This window comes from Xenopus laevis, chromosome 4L (assembly GCF_017654675.1).
Source record: "Xenopus laevis strain J_2021 chromosome 4L, Xenopus_laevis_v10.1, whole genome shotgun sequence".
Lineage (NCBI taxonomy): Eukaryota > Metazoa > Chordata > Amphibia > Anura > Pipidae > Xenopus > Xenopus laevis.
In genome coordinates, this window is record NC_054377.1 from 87003979 (window position 1) to 87028411 (window position 24433).

Sequence of the window (24433 nt, forward strand, 5' to 3'; positions counted from 1 at the left end):
TACATCATTGCACTTAGAGTTGGTATGTAACTAAAGCAGCACAGATTAATATGAAATAGAACATAAGATCTGGGGCCTCTACTGAAATAAATAGCCAGCAAATAAGCAAATACAATGTAAAAAAAAAACATTAACAACCTTTTTTCAATGTGCTTTTGTCTAGTGGAGATATAGATAAATGAGTAAAGTAATTCCTGCTGCAAAACAACACATGTTGAGGCACATTTGAGTCTGAATTGATCTCAAAATTTTCTGGAAAAAAATTCAGACCAAATTCGCACAGGTTTTTTCGCCGTATTTATTAATTCACTTTTTTGAATTTTATTTCTGATTTTTCACCCGGAAACTCTGATTTTTTCCACAGAAATCTTCGGATTATTGCACTACACCCGGCACAGATCAAAAAATCTTAGGAACCTCTCCCATTGACTTATATGCAACCTCGGCAGGTCTGAGATGCGGGATTTTCAGATTTGGACTTTTTCAATCCTCTGGATTTTGGCATTTAGAGTTTAGTAAATAACCCCCTTTGTGTAACTGTTTTCATATAATGTCATTGTCTGTGTCATATAAGAGTAATCTGCAAAGAGACTGTCCCCTTAAATGTAGAAACCAGTTCAGTTAAAGTCAGTAAATGATACAGAATTCTTGTGTCAGTCATCTTTCTGCTTTATGATATCATACTCCACAGTGGTTTCCAGGATGGAAATTGATTGACATTTTAATGTCTCCTAACATCCCGAGGCTCAGAAGAAGCTATAATTCCAGGTGTGTATGTAAAACCACAAAGTATATATTTTTCCTGTGCTGAGTGGAATTCTCATCTCAAACTGACAAGCCATAATTTTAAAAAAACATATTGCCAAATCAGCACAAGGGAATATTCCATCCATTAAGAAGAACAAGGGATCGGCACTGTAGCTTTGGAATGTGTTAATACACTCAATAAAATATATAAAAGTGTTTAGCCCTTATATAGTACAAAAGCCATAACCTCACATAAGACAGGATAAGGTTAAACCATTTCAAATAAATGCTGGTTAAGGTACAAATCCAGGGTTATCCAACTGCAAAAGCTCATCTTATAACACGAATGACAGCTTTGTGTCAAATAAAACCTACTGTACTAAATAATATTATCCATTATCTGTGTTTTACATTACCCTGCATTCAAAGTACATGTATCTTGCAGTTGGGATCTACTCTACAAGAGGTTTCCAAGATGTGAGCATTCCCTTGCCTTAAGGGCCCTGCAGCAAAAGATGGAGTGCTCAGCTCAAGGCTAGTTGTGGTGAGATTTAGGTGAGATTTTTTGTTTCCTTAGATATTGCTGGAAGCTAAGCTTGCATTTAAATAAAGAATATACCAGGGTTGAACGCTGCTCAAAGCCATAGATAGTTTTGGAAAATAAAGGTGTGCTATTATATTGAAACGCTTCATTTGCAAGTCTGAAAATCAGCGTTCTAGTCTCACCTACAGGTGAATCTGCAACACATCTTTAATCCAAAACTTTACATCAGATTAGTTTACTAGTCCTCTAATTATCTGAGAAACTGCAGATGTTTCATTTTCACCCTATGGTACACACAGGCACCACACTAGAAATATGAATACAATCAATGCAGGTGATTGTACAAAAAACAGGTGTATGATTATTCTTGGGTAGACTTCAGCAAATCAAGGGCACATATAAAGCTGGCAACTGTGAGCAGTGTTTGGGAAACCATGAATGCAGGACTCAGGTGCAGCCGTCCCTACACTCACAAACAAGGACTGTTCTGTATTAAAGGATGCCAGAAACATTCTGGAATATTGCCGAGTTACTCCCATTATGGACTCCACGGCAGCAGGAAGCGTAACTTCTGGCCTCATTCTGCAAATATGAATCTACTTCTTTGTGATTTTAAATATAACTTAATACCTGTCAGTCAGCGCTGTGTGCAAAGTGTAATTGAAATGCAGAATTCAATAGCTCCTGCTCCCCCCTTGGCTTTCCACGGGTTGTATTTTCACACCCCATTTAAGTCAGACAAGTATGCAAACAGCAGATGAACACAGACATGTTAATTATATAATATAAAGCACACACGTACCATTCAACTGATAAATCCAAAAGGTCATGAGCAAGGTTTGGCAACCATGGTTTGATGTATAGTTATTGATCCCACGGGGTTCATGTGGTCTATATAGCATGGCGTGGGATAAATCATTTGCCATTTACTCCCCTTAACAAACAAAAGTCAAACGCTTGCTGATCTCTGCACTTACAGTCATGAGACTGTCTCATAAGGGTCTCAACCTAAACTGTCGCCTTGACTGGCTGCCAAAGTACTAGTGGGCCGTTTAAAATCAAGAAGGCTTCTCAGCAGATAAATGCTTGGAGTAATGCAGTTTTTTTACAGGCACCAAGTGTGAAATGGAAGATGGATAATAAAATATAAAAATAGTTTTTACACCATAAAATACCAAATATATTTATGGGCAAAATGCTCACACATTATAAATAGAAGCTAATAAGAATATAACAATGCTGTATCTGAGATCACTAATAGGTACAGGGTATAGACAGAGCTACAGAGCAGATAGATATCAGTCTCAGTGCACAGTGCAGAAATGTGCTCATTAAATGCACTGTAAATTAGGGTCAGATTGATTCACTGCAAATGGTTGGACTAGAATGGAAGTCCACTGCACTGTGTGCACTTTATGTACATGTCTTAGTTCCCTTTGGGGTATTAAACAGTCCTGTGAAACTTAAAGTTGGGATTTTAATTTCAAAGAATATTTTAGTGAAGTCTAGTGTTTCCCGGGTCACTTCACAGGTTATGCTTTCATTAGGGTTTTGTAATTCATTGAGGAACCTCCATTAAATGCAATCACTCCTCCTCTGATTCCTCTGTAGCCTGGTGTCTGAAGACTTGTTTTTATTTTATTCAAGAAGCCATGTTTCCTAAGCAATGAGCAGCCTACTGCACTTCTCCACAGTAAGCTGTCTCCTGTACAGATTCCACATGTAAGTGATGCATAAATCAACAAAGAGTAAATGGAAAACACATTAAGAATTATAAATGGCATTAAGTCTGTCAGCAGCACTATAAATTATAGGAAGTTGTAGACTCTGAGGAGTTCCATGATCATAAGGTGTAAAGGCAAGGGACAGCAAGAGTTGTGCTTTCATAAAAGTCACTGAATTGATCTCTCATTTACTTTGAATATTTAAATGGTGGTAAATTCCTTTCAGTTAACTGTAAGACTGGCTGTGTTCCAAGTCAGAAGCTCAGGTGTCAGAAATGTGCACATTTACACTGGCTCCTCTTTTAGTGATCCCTCCATTCTGCCTTCTCTGTCAGCAATGGCTGGACATATGTTTGGTGTCACCTAAAAGGCACACACCAAAATGTGAGCAGCAATTGGCTAGTATATTATAGAAAGGGAACAGGAGCCAGGGTGGCCCAATATTCAAGGGGGAAACTTTTGAGCACATCTGAAAGAAAATGGGCAACATCAAGAGATATGAGGCTTGGCACACTACCATACAAAAAGATCTGGGCATTTTACAGGGGGTGATGGGGTTCATATCTCTTGCTCTTTTATGTGCACAAAACATTATGATTCTTAAATGTTTACACATATTATTACAAAGACCAGAGCTTGCTGCAATGAACATTTTAGTCCAGAAATGAAAATTTACTGAAAATTCAAATATCATTTGGTATAGAAGAAATCAGGTACTCCTTAATTGGTTAGACCAATATTTTCAGAGGACGCTTTGGGAATTATACTCTAATCCTTTTGACATGAGTACTGGGTTGCTTTAAAGTAGATGTCAAAAGAAACTAAAATGAAAGCAGTGCTGGGTATGGTAGCATGGTTAGCATTATAAATATGATTATCATATCTAAGTTAAACAAAAACTTTACAAAAATTACATATTTTTCACATCCAGATGCATAAAATAATCATAAGATTTGGGTAACAGCAAGACACTGATATGGAAACATAGAGATGCTTAGAAAAAGCATTCAATAAGTTATAAGGACTCTAAACTTAAATGGGAAGTGTCTTTTATATAAACATATAACCAAATTGTAGAGGATGTTTAATTCATTTCCACAAATAGTACCGTACTTTAGTTTCCTTATAGTTTTGAGATATAAATGGTTTATTATTATGCTTCCTCAGCCTAACATTGCACACAAGTCAACCATGTTGCATGTAAGTAGTGCATTTCAGCAAAGAATAAATGGAACAACACCATGTTTCATTTTCCAATTAAAATGTCTTGTAGCACCAGAAACATGGTGTTGTTCCAGTTTTCCTTAGTTGAAGTGTTCCATTGGGAGGATGGCGGCTGGAGAATGTGCATCACTTTACAAGCACCTGCTAGAAGAAGTGCCAATTACTGCAGGTGAAATATGTCAGTGACTAACAGTGTGAATGAGTTTGTACCCTTAGAAAGTTATACAATGCCATGGCTCAAAAGTTAATAGTACTGTTAATAGTACTGGTAGGCAACCTGATTTCTAGCAACGTGTAAGACCAGATAATATACCGACAAACTGTATCCTTGAAATTATACCAGCTTTAACCTCCAGTGACTACTTATACCGTTGTAAATTACAAAAGCGGATTCATTATCCCTAATTTTATTTAAACATTATTAAGTCGCTACGTACCGTATATACTCGAGTAAAAGCCGAGTTTTTCAGCCCCCAAAATATGCTGAAAAACTCTACCTCGGCTTATACTCAGGTCAAGCGCAAAAACGGTCGCCGGCGCCTTAGAATAGTAGCCGGCGCCTAAGAATAGTCATCCAAAAACGAGATTGAAATTTACCAGAAGCTGCTGCATTTCTCACCCTCGGCTTATACTCGAGTCAATAAGCTTTCCCAGTTTTTGGAGGTAAAATTAGGTACCTCGGCTTATACTCGGGACGGCTTATACTCGAGTATATACGGTATGCAAAAAGAAAGAAACGGCAAGGGTGCACATTATTGTCAATTAAGGTTATTGTATTTTTAGATAGAAATATCTACTATGGTCAGAACAACCTGCAAAGCATGTTATTTAAAATGTCATTTATAAATGTAAGCATGTAAAAATACTGAATGGAAAAATGAACTTCTGTAAGATTTATATATCCTCAAGTGCTGAGAAAGCTAAAAAATAATTTGCTACCAGAGCCAGCCTGGCCAGACTTTGGACTCCTAACTCAAGCCTCACTCTCTGGTGTCCACAGATCCTTAGAAAGCTTGGCTCGCTTATTTGTTAAAAGCCACAGCTTCTTGGCTCACATAAGCAAGTAAAGAGAGCCAAAATAAAAATACTTCCCCAGAAACAGATGTAGCCGCCAATAAATCTAACTAGGCGCAAGAGACTTATACATATTTTCCCCAAGAACTTCCCAACAGTGGTTTCCAATAATTGTTAAATAACTAATATCCACTATACATAACACATTAAAACACCTCAGATGTGTATGGATCAGAAAAACATATACTGTAGAAATCTAGTTAGTAAGAAAACCTTGATTTGTTTAGAAAATGAACCACTGAGAAAAACAGATATTCTCACTTACTTTACTCAGGGTTGCAATATTATTGATGTGCTACATTAAAAAAAGCTATTTAATTAGTGTACCTAAGTAATTTGGGGTTCAGGGATACATTGTTCCATACATATGTGTATAAATACAGAGGGGTTAAGAGCACAGTGGGGCTCATTTATAAACTCTGGGGAAATTTGCACCTGGGCAGTAACCCATAGCAACCAGTTAGTGATTAGATTTTTTTTTTCAGCCAGCTGCAAGGAAAACAATGAAAGCAAACATCTGATTGGTTGCCATCTGCCCAGGTACAAATGTGCCCAGTGTTTATACATGAGCCCCAGTGTGTATTAGTAGTACATACTACAACCAAGGTCCATCCTACCTACTGCATTCATGGAACAAGATTCCAATAATAGATTTTGTTTCTTTTCAACATTTTTATTGAGTTTTCCAAAAACAAGCGAAATAGATTTTGTTTACAAAACCAGAATTGCGTTTAAGTGCAAACAAACTAAAGTTGGTTGAATAAATTAGACCTGATTCAGATGAATTAAAGGAGACATTTTGCATAAAAAAAGGAAAGTACCAGTGCGTTATACTCATTTAGATATAAAAGAATTGTGCTCAAAAAAGTAGTGTTTCAGGCTGATTTGTTGAATATTTCTGCAAAAACCCTAATAATCCCTCTCTTCCCTTCTACTTCCTACTCCCTGAATTCTCAGGCTGTGAAGGGGAGCCAACGGCTCTCAGCTCACTGTACTGAAGGATAGGAACCAATCAGCAGCTAGCAGGACCTTATAGGGAACTGAAGCCTGTCTTTGCTTGTGTGACTGCAGAGCTGTGATTGGCTGTCTGCTTCCTACTGTGCTTCTGGCAGGGACCGTCAGGACACGCCCACCCCTCATTTGAAACACAGACAGGGACCAGAGAACATCTATAGGGAGCTCCAATAAAGGGGCTACTTTTAAAGATAATATTCATTTTTAGCACCATGTAGAAGCAACACCATATATTACTTATAATTGCTTACAAAATTCTTTTTTTTTAATTTATCCTATATGTCTCCTTTAAGATCTGGGTTTTTTTTTATTATTATTATTATTATTGGCATAAATACCTGTAAAGGGAAAAGTCCAAATCCCTATGTAAGTAAGGATGCTACTGTTATATAAATGTTACTCAATCTGGTACTCTGTTATTAATAATTCTTTACTTTTTTGGAGGCTTTCTTCTCTGCTCCTTGCTTTTCTCATCATTTCCTCATACTTAGCATCCTGCCTCATTCATTCCTATTTTTTATTTATTTCTATATTCCTATTGAGAGTCTGGCTCATTCAATTATTTATTTACTGGGTAAAGCAGTAAAGTAAGCAGACTGTATATTGTGATACATAATGTGAATAATAAAAAATGTATTTCTGAACACAAATTAGCAGGAAGTACCCCAGCTCTGTATGCTTAGGCAGTGCTGGGCCAGGACAGCCGGGCGCCCCAGGTAACCTGTCCGGCTGCATCGCCCCCAAGTGTGCAAACAAGAACGCCCACATGCAAACAGGCACACAGATGAGTGTGTGCATGCATGAACAGGCACTCACTGCCACGATTTGAATTCAGAGAGCGGAACTTGCCTTGGCACTTTGTGAGCTACATTTGCTGGATTAGGGGTAGGCGACAGGGAAGGCACACGCCTGGCATCCCCCAAACTTTGCATCATAGGCACGTGCCTCTTCTGCCTACCCCCAGTTCCAGCCCTGTGCTTAGGCAGCTGAAAGGGGATGTCATCCCATTGAGTTAATGGATTCTGTTAGAAAACCTAAAAAAGTAGCCTTCAGCTATTACTGCCAGCGTGCCATGTTAAATGCAGGTTACTAATCCAACACTTTGGATATGTTGTTGGGTTGGAAAATGTACAGGCATGCAGTACATATCAGTGTAAACTAAAAATAAGTAGTGAATCTAAATGATCAGGCCAAAGAACTAATGTACCTTGCCGCTTATTGAAACAAAGATATTCTTCTCACTGTCTGAATAACTTCCTTGTAAGTAGGTCCTTCCTCTCTGTGACTTCTTAAATGCCAAATACAGTCACCTTTTCACTACTGGGGCTTGCGTCCTTGGTACCCTCTCAGAAAGAATGCCGCAGTGAAGGGAAGTGGAGCTACTTAACCATTAGTTACATAAACGCCTATATTTGCTTTCTGATGAATCAAGGGTTATTATTCACATACAGTAATAAAGATGCAAGAGACATGCATTATATCTGCTCAAAAAACTGCTGGATCAATTGTGAAGGGTGGAAGGCAGCTGTCAGAAAATGTGATACATTTACAAGGTATCCTGTTCTATGTTAACTATACAAAATGTAAGTTAATGAGAAAAAATATAAATTACTTTTATACTTTTAGTCAGAGGTGCCCAAATGGTAGATCTTGGTAGAGACTGCAACCAGTAGATGACAGCAGTCCTACTTTGTACACTAAGGGGTATATTTATCAAAGAGTGAGTCAGAGATCACCACAGTCCACTGGTGTGAATTCTGGCACTGTCCATTCTTTTCTTTGGGATTTTTAAAAGAGTATTTATCAATGGGTGAAAGTGAAAATTCACTGGTGGTGATCTCTTACTTAACTCTTTGATAAATATACCCCTAAGAGTTACATTTATATCCCACTTCTTCATACTTTTAATTATTCAGACAGAAAAAAAGTTTGGAAAATATGTGTTGTAAGTTTAGATTTAAAAAAATGCATTTCATTGTGTTAAATGCATTAATGCAGTGGCTGCCATCAGCCTTAAAGTCTGTTTATTTGTCCTTACAAAAAGCTATGAATCATAGATAAAAAAGTAATAAAAAAGCATGTCACCGCTGCATGACCAGTGAGGCTAATATGCAGGTTACCAACATGTAAAATGATAACCGGCCTTCCATGTGGGGGAAAGCCTTCAGTGAAACAAACGATGCTGAGAGTTGCAGTTTAAACACATTCTCTTTATTGTCACAGCCTTAAGTTAAAGGGGATGTAAAGGCAAAGAAATTAAATCCCATTTTTACTTTCTTTAATGAAAAAGAAATATATCTCCAATATACTTTAATTAAAAAATGTCTTTCATTTATATAAGAATCCTGACAGTATGCAGTGAAATGCCCCCTTCATTTTACTTGCTCTGACTGCTGTGGAAACTTCAGACGGTCCCTAACTGCTCTGCAGGGAAACAATCATACTTTCAAACGGCAGGGGACAGCCCCATACCTTACTTCCCAGAACTCAAGCAGCTTTGTTTGTTTCCCTATAGAGCAGCTGGCGACCGTGGAGAGATTCGTATCTGCAGACTCAGTGCAGTCTGCGTATTCTGATTTTTATCAGATTTTGTATCAGCTTCTATGGCAGATATTATTTGACCTGTGCTGTTTTGATAATTTATGACTATCCCTAAGCTTAGGCTCCCAATTGAAGCCCAGACCACACTGAGCAATTGCATGGTTTTGCAAAGATGTTTAACAAAAAGTTACAAGACGATGACCCCCTGCAGCCAAATTTGAAAGCATAAATCGTTTAATTAGGCTTCTAGTGCAGTAAGTTCATGTTTATTTTTTAGTAGACAAAATACATAATTTCTAGCAATTTTCTATTTTAGACTTTAGTTCCCCTTTAAGCATACCTCCCAAGTCCCGCTTTTGACAGCTTAACCAGCAGTCCTGCATTTGTACTGAAAAGTCGCTACTTTCTCTGCACTGAACAGGCAGAAAAAGATACAGAGTTTCTAACTTAATTGGCTTTTGGCAGAGAGCCCAGAACAAAATTTCGACGATGGACAGCACCGTTTTCGTATATGTAAAATCCTTTATTGTTACATGGCTACGACTAGAGATACAGAGATACATCATCGAAATTTCGTTGTACCATGTGGATAGTGACCACTGTCAGAACGTGCACCGACGGAGTTGAGGAGTGTGTACTGACTTGTATATTTCTTTACAAGAGAGCCCAGAACAGCCACTAGGTGCAGATAAGATACTTTTGTAACAATTTTGAGATAAGCAAATAAGTAATTTTAACAATTTAGGACGTCCCTTGGGAAAAGTTAGACTAACATCTTAAAAGGCAATTCACCTTCATTAACAATTAAACTGTGATAACTGAAAAAAGCCACAGAAATATGTTCAAATTTTCATAACCTGCCAAATTTTGTAAAATTAACATGGTAATTAGGGGGTGTGGCCACAAAAATGGTTAGGGTCAAAAAATATTTTTGTGTCCCTCTTTTTATCTCGAAAATGTTGGGAGGTATGCTTAAAGCACATTCACAGGGCTCAATCTCCCAGCTTTCCATATGACACTTCCCAGGGGGACACACACGCTCCCAGGCACCCCTCTTGGGACCTGGCCGGCTCACTCTGCAAATCTAGCCTTTCCTCTTATGCCCTGGCTGGCAGGATTCCCGCTGGGAACACTATGCCCACTAACCATGGGCCATAGCTGCCCATGCCAGTTAACTTGCTCTCTTACAATTCCATAGAGTGTACTGTTACACCACTAGGCCACACACTGCCTAGGCTCAGTACCTCTCCCAGGAGATGACTCTACTGCTGCAGTACCCTCTGCTCATCTTTCTTCCCATGACGCATCTCTAATCTCCCTTCCTGAAACCTTTCCTTTTATAACTTGCTGTTCTCCACCCACTGGGGCCTCACTCAACAATTGTTATCATCCAGCTCCCCCTAGTGGCTAACCTGAATATATGTATTAACTATTTTAAACAATTAACATTTCACCCTATTACAAACAGGATTTTAGAAATATCACTTTATGAAACTACAAATTACAGGTAAAACATGTCACAAATGAAGCAGTTACCAGAAATATGAGTCAGGGGATCATTTAGAGATATCACTTTATAGAATCACCAATCATATTTAAACCTTGTCACCAGTGTATGACCAATAATAATTCACATTTTTAAAAATGATTTCCCTTTTCTCTGTAATAACAAAACAGTACATTGTATTTCATTCCAACTAAGGTATAATTAACCCTTATTGGAGGTAAAACAATCTTATTGGCGTTATTTAATGTTTAAATGATTTTTTTTAGTATACTTAAGGTTCAGAAAGATCCCTTATCCATAAAACCCCAGGTCCCCAGCATTCTGGATTACAGGTTACATACCTGTATATGGAAACAACACTTTATGAGGCTTCCAATCATAGATAAAATGTGTCACCAGTGTAAAATCAATGAGGCTGGTAATCAGGGGGGGATTAAGAAATTTTAATTTTATTAAAATCACAAGGGCTCATTTACAAACATAGGTGCTAACCTGCAAAAAATCTGATTAGTTCCTAATAAATCAGTCCTAGCTTATACACATGTCAACTTTGCTACTCAAAACAATTGAATGTTTCTGGAGGATATCAGCAACTACAATGATATCTCTGCTATATTCTTATATAGCATCTATACTTGAAATAAAATCCTTTCTAACATAAAGAAGTTGAACCAAATTTACATGGACAATAATATTTGTATCCTAGATCCTAGATTTTGCTTGTTTGTCTGTCTCCCGCGCCTTTGGCGCTGGCTTTTTTATTTCAGTAACAATAATATTTGTATGTATGTGTTGTAAAGCTGCTGGTGATTTTAAAAAATTTATTGCAGGTTTGTCCTATGCAGATGATTCACTGCTTGAATGCTGCCTATGTTAAAAAAAAAGATACCAACAGCTAAACTAGTGAGAAGTGGTACAGGAATGGGATCTATTTTCCATAATATTCAGGGTTTTCAGAAAAATTAATTTTTCTGTAAAGTGAAGCACTATACCATAATGATACTAAAAAAATATTTAAAAATAAAAACCAGCCAATAGAATTGTCTTGCCACAAACATGGATGTATGCCAGCTTAGTTACCATCAAGTACAAATTACTCTCATGTTACTACAGAAAAAATAAAGAAAAATTATAATTTTATTTTGGAGCTTTCTGGATTTTTTTGATACAATACTACAAAAGTGGTAACATTAGTAACACTATTTAGACAATGACATTTCAAGCCATTTGTAATGATCAGCTGGATGCGCTTCATGCATTACAATATGTCTGGAATGGTGGGTAAAACCATGGTTCTTTGTTTTTAGAAGCTGTAACAACAAAAGCATTCCACTGAGCTATTTTGGCATGCCCTTCTCTGTGCTAAGCACTGGCATACTGTACAGTGATATCACTTTCTCTGCAAGCAGCTAACTGGCCACATTCATTCCCAGAAAAAACAGGTCATGTGAATCATCTTAAATGAATGGATTAAATTCTGCTCTTTGATGGAATTATTTATACATCATGCAAAATGTACCTATTAAATAAGCTGCATCTAATTCCATTTATTTTGCTAAAAGGGAAACTTTAAAAACTTTAAAAAAATAAAATGAGGCATATTTAAAGAAATGTAATTCAATTAGGGATGCACTGAATTCACTATTTTGGGATTTGGCAGAATCCCAATCCTTCGTGAAGGATTTGGCTGAATCCCAAACTGAATTCAAACCATGATTTGCATATGCAAATTAAGCGATGTTCCAATATACATTCATTCTAAACCAATGTTTCATCTGTGTGTCCTGATAGAATGTGATAGGAAACCCTTTTTTATTATAAGAAATGCCAAAAGTTTTTTAAGCAGAGAAAACCAATAATTGTTGTAATCAAGAGTTGAGGGTATTGGGGTGTCCACAAACTCATTAATCAATTGAAAATTATCAAAATTGGGACTTAACCTTCAAGCCAATCACCTCTTGAAAAATTATCATAATATAAATAATCCAAACTCAAATACTAAAAAGGCAATATTTATTCGCAACCATGCCATGAAATAAAAATTAAAAACATGTTAAAACCAAGCAGTACTGCATCCTGAAGGAGGGATCCCTCTCTTGTATATGCTTAACCCTTTAAGTGCCAGCAGAATTTCACATTTTGGTTACGCGAAATGCCAGCCGTTTTTGAAACATTTTGTGCTCTCTCACTTTAGGGGCATTTTCTGAGGGGAAACCTATAGTTTACCTAGGAAAACTATACATTGTTTTTTTCGGTAGAAACTGAGCTTTCTAAATCTGCCTGAGTTTTCATGTATTTCCACCTGTGCAAAAAAATTTATAGTGCTAAATACCAAAAAAAAATGAAAAATTACCATTTTTCATCGTATATCAATTTATACCAGAAAAATATTTCATTTTACGGATGAAAATCCAACTGATTTGGAAAGCCTTATGTCTCTCGAACGTGCCAATACCAGATATGTATAGTTTTAGGGAGATTTAGGACTTCTGTACCTCAAAAACTCCCGGCAGTATATTGCCGAATTTTGAAAGCACTAAGGCAGAAAACGGCATGCTTTAGATTCCAAGGCAAAAACTCCTGAAACCGTAGGTTTACCCCAGAAAACCATACATTTTTGAAAAGTACACATTCTGCCGATTACAAAATGGGTAACTATGTCTCTCTAATCCCAACTACCAAACATAAAAGCTTGTCTGAACATAGCGGTTTTTCAAAAAAAAATTCAAAATTCTGAAAAATCATTGCAAAGGTTTTATTTTGCTGCTCCGCATATCCCAAACTATATTAGGTACCAAGAAAAAGCACCTGAAATATGATTGCCAGGGGTCCACTGAACAGTTTGATACCCATTATGCATAGGTTTACCAAAGTATCTGGCATTTAGAGACACCAATATGAAGTTAGCACATCCAAATTGATCAGGACTTTACTTCAGCTACTGAGAAATCAACACATTGACTGCATTTTTTGTGGGGTAAAAACACAGAAATATATGTTTACCCCCCAAACCCATATATTTTTGGAAAGTACACATTCTACAGAATCTAAAATGGGTACCCATGCCTTTCTGCTCCAAACTACTGAGTCGCAAGGCTTTCCCAAAATTGTCGGTTTTGGTGAAATATGTGAAAATTGCCTCAAACCTTCAACTTCCCAGCACCATATCACCCATGTATCATTATGTACTAAGAAAAAGCACCCTAAATATGATTGCCAGGGTTCCTCTGAACATTTTGGTGGCCATTGTTCATAGGTTTACCAAAGTATCTGGCATTTAGAGGCCCCAAAATGAAGTTAGCGCATACAAACAGTCCCGTGGGTAACTTCAGCTAATGAAAAATCAAACACATTGACTGCATTTTTGTGGGGTAAAAACACAGAAATATATGTTTACCCCCAAAACCCATATATTTTTGGAAAGTACACATTCTACTGAATCTAAAATGGGTACCCATGCCTTTCTGCTCCAAACTACTGAGTCGCAAGGCTTTCCCACAATTGTCAGTTTTGGTGAAATATGTGAAAATTGCCTCAAAGCTTCAACTTCTCAGCACCATATCACCCATGTATCGTTACACACCAAGAAAAAGCACCCTAAATATGATTGCCAGGGTTCCTCCAAACAGTTTGGTGGCCATTGTTCATAGGTTTACCAAAGTATCTGGCATTTAGAGGCCCCAAAATGAAGTTAGCGCATACAAACAGTCCCGTGGGTAACTTCAGCTAATGAAAAATCAACACATTGACTGCATTTTTGTGGGGTAAAAACACAGAAATATATGTTTACCCCCAAAACCCATATATTTTTGGAAAGTACACATTCTACCGAATCTAAAATGGGTACCCATGCCTTTCTGCTCCAAACTACTGAGTCGCAAGGCTTTCCCACAATTGTCGGTTTTGGTGAAATATCTGAAAATTGCCTCAAAGCTTCAACTTCTCAGCACCATATCACCCATGTATCGTTACGCACCAAGAAAAAGCACCCTAAATATGATTGCCAGGGTTCCTCCAAACAGTTTGGTGGCCATTGTTCATAGGTTTACCAAAGTATCTGGCATTTAGAGGCCCCAAAATGAAGTTAGCGCATACAAACAGTCCCGTGGGTAACTTCAGCTAATGAAAAATCAACACATTGACTGCATTTTTGTGGGGTAAAAACACAGAAATATATGTTTACCCCCAAAACCCATATATTTTTGGAAAGTACACATTCTACCGAATCTAAAATGGGTCCCCATGCCTTTCTGCTCCAAACTACTGAGTCGCAAGGCTTTCCCAAAGTTGTCGGTTTTGGTGAAATATCTGAAAATTGCCTCAAAGCTTCAACTTCCCAGCACCATATCACCCATGTATCATTACGTACTAAGAAAAAGCACCCTAAATATGATTGCCAGGGTTCCTCTGAACATTTTGGTGGCCATTGTTCATAAGTTTACCAAAGTATCTGGCATTTAGAGGCCCCAAAATGAAGTTAGCGCATACAAACAGTTCTGTGGGTAACTTCAGCTAATGAAAAATCAACACATTGACTGCATTTTTGCGGGGTAAAAACACAGAAATATATGTTTGCCCCCCAAAACCCATATAGTTTTGGAAAGTACACATTCTACCGAATCTAAAATGGGTACCCATGCCTTTCTGCTCCAAACTACTGAGTCGCAAGGCTTTCCCACAATTGTCGGTTTTGGTGAAATATCTGAAAATTGCCTCAAAGCTTCAACTTCTCAGCACCATATCACCCATGTATCGTTATGCACCAAGAAAAAGCACCCTAAATATGATTGCCAGGGTTCCTCCGAACAGTTTGGTGGCCATTGTTCATAGGTTTACCAAAGTATCTGGCATTTAGAGGCCTCAAAATGAAGTTAGTGCATACAAATAGTCCTGTGGGTAACTTCAGCTAATGAAAGATCAACACATTAACTGCATTTTTTGTGGGGTAAAAACACAGAAATATATGTTTACCCCCCAAACCCATACATTTTTGGAAAGTACACATTCTACAGAATCTAAAATGGGTACCCATGCCTTATTGCTCCAAACTACTGAGTCGCAAGGCTTTCCCAAAGTTGTCGGTTTTGGTGAAATATCTGAAAATTGCCTCAATGCTTCAACTATCCAGCATCATATCACCCATGTATCATTACGTATCACAAAAAAGCACCCAAATTGTGATTGCCAGGGGTCCTCCAAACAGTTTGGTGCCCACTGTGCATAGGTTTACCAAAGTATATGGCATTTAGAGGCCCCAAAATGAAGTTAGCACATACAAATTGTCCTGTGGGTAACGTCAGCTAATGAAAAATCAGCACATTGTCTGCATTTTTGTGGGGTAAAAACACAGAAATATATGTTTACCCCCCAAACCCATACATTTTTGGAAAGTACACATTCTACAGAATCTAAAATGGGTACCCATGCCTTTCTGCTCCAAACTACTGAGTCGCAAGGCTTTGCCAAATTTGGCGGTTTTGGTGAAATATCTGAAAATTGCCTCAAAGCTTCAACTTTCCAGCAACGTATTGTCCATGTATCATTACCAGCATAAAGCATCCTAAATATAAACATAGGGGTCTACTAAATAGTTTGATGCCCAATGTGCATAGATATACCAAACTATGTGGCGCACAGAGACCCCCAAATGACAATATGTATAGACATTTTCACGGCTGACGCGCTGGCTGCTGCAACATAACCACCCGGTGTGTGTATTATGCGACATTAGACCACCTAACAGTACAGAGACCCCAGAAAACCATATATTTTCAGAAAGTACACATTCTGACGAATCCAATATGGGTAAATAAGTGTTTCTACTACAAACTGCCAAACTGCAAAGCAATGCTGAACATAACGTTTTTTATCAAATTTCTGAAAATCGTCACAAAGCTTGAATTTTACCCCCATTATATGCCCCACATTTCGTAACTTATCAGCATAAAACATCCTAAATATGAACGCCAGGGGTCTACTGAACACTTTGATGCCCAATATGCATAGATATACCAAACTATGTGGCGCACAGAGACCCCCAAATGACAATACTGTATATACATTTTCACGGCTGACGCGCTGGCTGCTGCAATATAAGCACCTGGTGTGTGTATTATGCGACATTAGACCCCCCTAACAGTACAGAGACCCCAGAAAACCATATATTTTCAGAAAGTACACATTCTGATGAATCCAATATGGGTAAATAAGTGTTTCTACTACAAACTGCCAAACTGCAAAGCAATGCTGAACATAACGGTTTTTATCAAATTTCTGAAAATCATCACAAAGCTTGAATTTTACCCCATTATATGCTCCACGTTTCGTAACGTATCAGCATAAAACATCCTAAATATGAACGCCAGGGGTCTACTGAACACTTTGATGCCCAATATGCATAGATATACCAAACTATGTGGCGCACAGAGACCCCCAAATGACAATAGTGTATATACATTTTCACGGCTGACGCGCTGGCTGCTGCAATATAAGCGCCTGGTGTGTGTATTATGCAACATTAGACCCCCCTAACAGTACAGAGACCCCAGAAAACCATATATTTTCAGAAAGTACACATTCTGATGAATCCAATATGGGTAAATAAGTGTTTCTACTACAAACTGCCAAACTGCAAAGCAATGCTGAACATAACGGTTTTTATCAAATTTCTGAAAATCATCACAAAGCTTGAATTTTACCCCATTATATGCTCCACGTTTCGTAACGTATCAGCATAAAACATCCTAAATATGAACGCCAGGGGTCTACTGAACACTTTGATGCCCAATATGCATAGATATACCAAACTATGTGGCGCACAGAGACCCCCAAATGACAATAGTGTATATACATTTTCACGGCTGACGCGCTGGCTGCTGCAATATAAGCGCCTGGTGTGTGTATTATGCGACATTAGACCCCCCTAACAGTACAGAGACCCCAGAAAACCATATATTTTCAGAAAGTACACATTCTGACGAATCCAATATGGGTAAATAAGTGTTTCTACTACAAACTGCCAAACTGCAAAGCAATGCTGAACATAACGGTTTTTATCAAATTTCTGAAAATCGTCACAAAGCTTGAATTTTACCCCATTATATGCTCCACGTTTCGTAACGTATCAGCATAAAACATCCTAAATATGAACGCCAGGGGTCTACTGAACACTTTGATGCCCAATATGCATAGATATACCAAACTATGTGGCGCACAGAGACCCCCAAATGACAATAGTGTATATACATTTTCACGGCTGACGCGCTGGCTGCTGCAATATAAGCGCCTGGTGTGTGTATTATGCGACATTAGACCCCCCTAACAGTACAGAGACCCCAGAAAACCATATATTTTCAGAAAGTACACATTCTGACGAATCCAATATGGGTAAATAAGTGTTTCTACTACAAACTGCCAAACTGCAAAGCAATGCTGAACATAACGGTTTTTATCAAATTTCTGAAAATCGTCACAAAGCTTGAATTTTACCCCATTATATGCTCCACGTTTCGTAACGTATCAGCATAAAACATCCTAAATATGAACGCCAGGGGTCTACTGAACACTTTGATGCCCAATATGCATAGATATACCAAACTATGTGGCGCACAGAGACCCCAAATGACAATAGTGTATATACATTTTCACGGCTGACGCGCTGGCTGCTGCAATATAAGCGCCTGGTGTGTGTATTATGCGACATTAGACCCCCCTAACAGTACAGAGACCCCAGAAAACCATATATTTTCAGAAAGTACACATTCTGACGAATCCAATATGGGTAAATAAGTGTTTCTACTACAAACTGCCAAACTGCAAAGCAATGCTGAACATAACGGTTTTTATCAAATTTCTGAAAATCGTCACAAAGCTTGAATTTTACCCCATTATATGCTCCACGTTTCGTAACGTATCAGCATAAAACATCCTAAATATGAACGCCAGGGGTCTACTGAACACTTTGATGCCCAATATGCATAGATATACCAAACTATGTGGCGCACAGAGACCCCCAAATGACAATAGTGTATATACATTTTCACGGCTGACGCGCTGGCTGCTGCAATATAAGCACCTGGTGTGTGTATTATGCGACATTAGACCCCCCTAACAGTACAGAGACCCCAGAAAACCAGATATTTTCAGAAAGTACACATTCTGACGAATCCAATATGGGTAAATAAGTGTTTCTACTACAAACTGCCAAACTGCAAAGCAATGCTGAACATAACGGTTTTTATCAGATTTCTGAAAATCGTCACAAAGCTTGAATTTTACCCCATTATATGCTCCACGTTTCGTAACGTATCAGCATAAAACATCCTAAATATGAACGCCAGGGGTCTACTGAACACTTTGATGCCCAATATGCATAGATATACCAAACTATGTGGCGCACAGAGACCCCCAAATGACAATAGTGTATATACATTTTCACGGCTGACGCGCTGGCTGCTGCAATATAAGCACCTGGTGTGTGTATTATGCGACATTAGACCCCCCTAACAGTACAGAGACCCCAGAAAACCATATATTTTCAGAAAGTACACATTCTGACGAATCCAATATGGGTAAATAAGTGTTTCTACTACAAACTGCCAAACTGCAAAGCAATGCTGAACATAACGGTTTTTATCAGATTTCTGAAAATCGTCACAAAGCTTGAATTTTACCCCATTATATGCTCCACGTTTCGTAACGTATCAGCATAAAACATCCTAAATATGAACGCCAGGGGTCTACTGAACACTTTGATGCCCAATATGCATAGATATACCAAACTATGTGGCGCACAGAGACCCCCAAATGACAATAGTGTATATACATTTTCACGGCTGACGCGCTGGCTGCTGCAATATAAGCACCTGGTGTGTGTATTATGCGATATTAGACCCCCCTAACAGTACAGAGACCCCAGAAAAACCATATATTTTCAGAAAGTACACATTCTGACGAATCCAATATGGGTAAATAAGTGTTTCTACTACAAACTGCCAAACTGCAAAGCAATGCTGAACATAACGGTTTTTATCAAATTTCTGAAAATCGTCACAAAGCTTGAACTTTACCCCATTATATGCTCCACGTTTTGTAACGTATCAGCATAAAACATCCTAAATATGAACGCCAGAGGTCTACTGAACACTTTGATGCTCAATATGCATAGATATACCAAACTATGTAGCGCACAGAGACCACCAAATGACAATAGTTATTATACATTTTCACAGCTGACGCGCTGGCTGCTGCAATATAAGCGCCTGGTGTGTGTATTATGCAACATTAGACCCCCCTAACAGTACAGAGACCCCAGAAAACCATATATTTTCAGAAAGTACACATTCTGACGAATCCAATATGGGTAAATAAGTGTTTCTACTACAAACTGCCAAACTGCAAAGCAATGCTGAACATAACGGTTTTTTATCAAATTTCTGAAAATCGTCAGAAAGCTTGAATTTTACCCCATTATATGCCCCACATTTCGTAACGTATCAGCATAAAACATCCTAAATATGAACGCCAGGGGTCTACTGAACACTTTGATGCTCAATATGCATAGATATACCAAACTATGTGGCGCACAGAGACCACCAAATGACAATAGTGTATATACATTTTCACAGCTGACGCTCTGGCTGCTGCAATATAAGCACCTGGTGTGTGTATTATGCGACATTAGACCCCCCTAACAGTACAGAGACCCCAGAAAACCATATATTTTCAGAAAGTACACATTCTGACGAATCCAATATGGGTAAATAAGTGTTTCTACTACAAACTGCCAAACTGCAAAGCAATGCTGAACATAACGGTTTTTATCAAATTTCTGAAAATCGTCACAAAGCTTGAATTTTACCCCATTATATGCCCCACATTTCGTAACGTATCAGCATAAAACATGCTAAATATGAACGCCAGGGGTCTACGGAACACTTTGATGCCCAATATGCATAGATATACCAAACTATGTGGCGCACAGAGACCCCCAAATGGATATATAGTAGATAAAATTTACAAGGCAAAACAAAATAAGGCAGTAAAGAGTGAAATGAAAAAAAATCCAATAAAACCACAAAAATCAATGTTTTTTTTCCAGAATAGTGTTATCGGCCGTCAGAATCACAGTTTGAATATTTTAGCTGGGCCAAACAGGTTATACGGCTAGAAACAAGTGAACACAACATATGCAGAGCTGAAAATGCAATAAAATGGCTAAAAATTCAATAAAATGGCTAAAAATGCACCAAAATACCCAAAATTGCAATATAATCACCGAAATAACATACAAAAGATATTGCACAGTACGGTTAGCGAATACGCTATTCGTAATGGCAATAAAACATTTTTTTCAGCCAAAAAAAGAGACGATGCCATAAGAAAAAAAAAAAAAAAGCCACAATGCCATGTATGTGCGTGTGCGTGTGTACAAATGGTAAATTACATGTTATGTGCGTGTGTGTGCGTGTGCACATGTGTGTAAGTGCAGTGAGTGTAAGTGACCCCCCCAATCCCCAAAAATGTATGTGTAAGTGTGTGTAAGTGTGAATCTAAGTGTGTATTACTGTAATAAGTGTGTGTTGGTGTGTTTGTGTGTGTAATTGTTGCACTAACCTGAAAAAGTCTCTGAAGACTGTTGCACACGATGTGGAGGGGTCCCAGGAAGACATCTGCGACGATCCTCGTGTTCCTGTGCTGTGGGGGCGGAGATCAACGGCGCAGTGCTGGCTGCAGCAGCAGGACACGTAAGTAACACGTGCCTGCTGCTGCTTTTGGGCCCCTGGGCGATCGCGCCCCAGGGGCCACTCGATCCCCTGCTCTGCTCGTTGCCTAGGGGCAGGGGATCGAAGCGGAACGGAGCGAGCGGCTCTAACAGCCGCTCCTCCGCTCCACAACCCGGAAGTGCTGCAGAACGTAGAATCTACGTTCTGTGGCATTTCAAGTTACTTTTCCACAGAACGTAGATTCTACGTTCTGTGGCACTTAAAGGGTTAATCACATTACCTGAATTGCGTATCAGGTGTGTGAAAAGCAAATGTTTGGTGTAAACACTGACTAATGTGCTAAGATGGGCACTGTGTATTAAATAGTTATGGACAAATCTGTCATATGCCTATTATTCACATCTGAATGGTGCCTTCGAAGGTCATGTTAGTCCAATGTTAAATAACTATGGAGTAGTCCCAAATGAGGAATCATGTGATGTTGGGGCCCTGGTGTAACTTATCACATTAAAGGCTGTTGGATAAATGGGGCTAATTGAGCCCAGCGGATCCTGTGGTGTCCAAAAGAATATATTGATAGTGGTGGTATAATAAGACCAGGTATACTGTCTATATGGGAGTTCAAGCCACAAAGTCAATATGTAGTGACCAATGTGTCGCAGTATGACAAGAGTTACTTTAACACACCGGTATGGATGATGTAAGTGCTAGGCCACAGAAACTCCCAATATTATCCAAACTCCAACTGGGGTCAGAGTGTTTGGTGTATTGGGTGTATTGGATCCACCTTGGATAAATGCCAGCGCCCCGTGTCTCGCCTTGCGTAGTGAGTCCTCTGAGAGGGGAAAAGCCATCCCTCAGGAGCAGTGCTGTGCCTCGACAGCCGTTTCGCTAAAATAGTAGCTTTGTCAAGAGACCGAGTGCAGGAAGTGACGTGTTCTTAAAGGGAACGTCACATGGCGGTGACGTAAATTGCCATAGTGATAGATATAATGTAAACAATTTCGTGAAACGAATACCAATAAGTACTTGTGTTACATGTAATTCATTAGTCCATACAGTGTCTCCAATCTCCCTTGAGATCCACAATGTCCATGTCTGCTGTATTTAATTGCAGAGGCTTTTATGTATGAACACTGGTTGATAAGACGCTAAATGTATGTGTTTGATCCTTTTTTAACCCAAACTATAGGTAGAGGTCTGACAAAGTCAGATGAAAAAAAGTTAACGATATTTTTTAAGAATAAAATAGTTGATGCTATATCTATACCAAGTAAACTCAAACCATAAATTGCAAGACCGAAATAATTAATGATAATAATAATTCATAAAAAGGTGCTGTCTAATAACTTAGGTAAAGTGCTAGTGCAAATAAATAAAGTGAAATCAATCAGTCCTGACTGATATTGATTATTCTTGAATCCAAAGGGTATATTAACCCACCAATAGATTCCAATAACACCCCTTAATAAATAAGTTCATTCATTAATTAATATATAAAGTGCGATTAATCAAATAGATTTGGCAAATCGATATTGCAATTAAGTTCCACCAGTAAAGTGCAGTGCAACAAATAGGCTAAAAAATTAGACTTGGTAATTGATTAATTAGTTAAAAAGGAATTATTAAAAAATGGCCAAAAATTCAATATGGGTTAAAAAGTCATCCGGTCATACTCCAAGAATAAAGTTAATAGAAATTTGAAAAAAAATAGAGGGTGGAGTTGTCCCAAAAACTGACTACCTATTTTGTTTCTAAAGCCTGGGACACCACAAAGTAAAGGCAGGACAGGGTAACCGGAGCTGTGGCCTTGTAACTTAACTTGCCCTAACAGTTAAAAGAGGCTAAATATCCCTAAAAAGCCACAAACCCACGGCCCCTTAGAACGGAAGGAAGATGAAAGGTGGTAAAGCAAAGGATTAGACCAGAATTCCTGCCCCCATCGAAATATAACCAATATGTTCCCCTAATGGAATTGATTCTTCAGAGTCAGATTCAGATTATTATCTTAGACCAATTTTCAAAAGAACGCCGACACGCGTTTCGCTTAGAAGCTTTGTCAAGGCGCTAAATTTCCCAATATAATGGGGTAATGTCCTCGTAGGTATGGAATTTGCTAACACTATAGCTAATAAGAACCATGGCATGGTCGGAATATTCGAAATTACTGAGTAACTTATCACACTACAAATTTATACAAAATTAAACTAAAGTTAATAAGAAAACCCATACTAAATAGACAAAAATATTCTAAAAAAAAAAAAAGGGGGGGGGGAAAGAAAAAAGGGGAATATAGTTTCTTCGGCGTCACCACATCCCAATTATTTATTAATAAATGCTTGGAAATTCAAATGGCCATTCAGGCCAAATTCAGATTTATAGGTGTTAAGCCAAAATATCCAAGTAGTTTCCAACTGAAGCAGTCTATTATCCAGGTTGCCTCCTCTTATATATCTATGATCTATACCCTGGAAATATGAACCTGCAAATTGTCCCTAAAATATCCAAGTAGTTTCCAACTGAAGCAGTCTATTATCCAGGTTGCCTCCTCTTATATATCTATGATCTATACCCTGGAAATATGAACCTGCAAATTGTCCCTTGTGTGTACAATGAATGTGCTTGGCTATGCTCGATAGAAAATTACAATTTCGGATATCCAATGATGTTCATAGATTCGCCTCTTGAATTGCCTTTTAGTTTTGCCAACATAGAGGCCGTCGCAATGGCAAGTAAATAAATATATTACGTGGGTGGTGGTACAGCAGATGTAGTGACGCATATCAAAGCTACATTCCCCCCTCCCAAAAGTATTGGACAGCTTAATGAAACGACATTGTTCACAACATCCACATCTAAAGCTTCCAGTTGTCTTACAACAAGCTGTTTTTGAACCTTTCTGAAAATGACTTTGGGTTAGTATATCCCCAATGCTGGTGTTTCTTTTGTAAATGAACAATGGATGAAGAGTAACCAAACAAGATAAAATAGGATCTTTGGACAAAATGTCCCAATGTTTATGTATTATACTGTAGATCTAATATCTTTGTCATTTTCATTATAAGTCAAAATTATTATTATTACTATTATTATCCTATTCTATTTTTCACTTAAGATTAAATAGTTCAGGGTTATTTTTTATATTAGATTCTTTACATATTTTAAATTATCTAGATTCTTTACATATTTTAAATATTCACTGATTTTGCTATTGTTACAGAGTAATGGTTATAAAAAATAACTACTTGGAAATATATTAGCTAAGTATGGAATATGTGATTATAGGCAACATAAAAACACGTATACCTAAAAAGTATCTTCAGGGATCTGTGAA

The 24433-nt window shown here is 38.1% G+C and overlaps 1 protein-coding gene across 2 annotated transcripts in view; it reads right to left on the bottom strand.

Annotated features, from left to right (window-relative positions):
- ccdc24.L (coiled-coil domain containing 24 L homeolog) overlaps positions 1-24433 on the bottom strand; it is a 58471-nt gene that overhangs the window by 11890 nt on the left and 22148 nt on the right. The window lies entirely within an intron of this gene.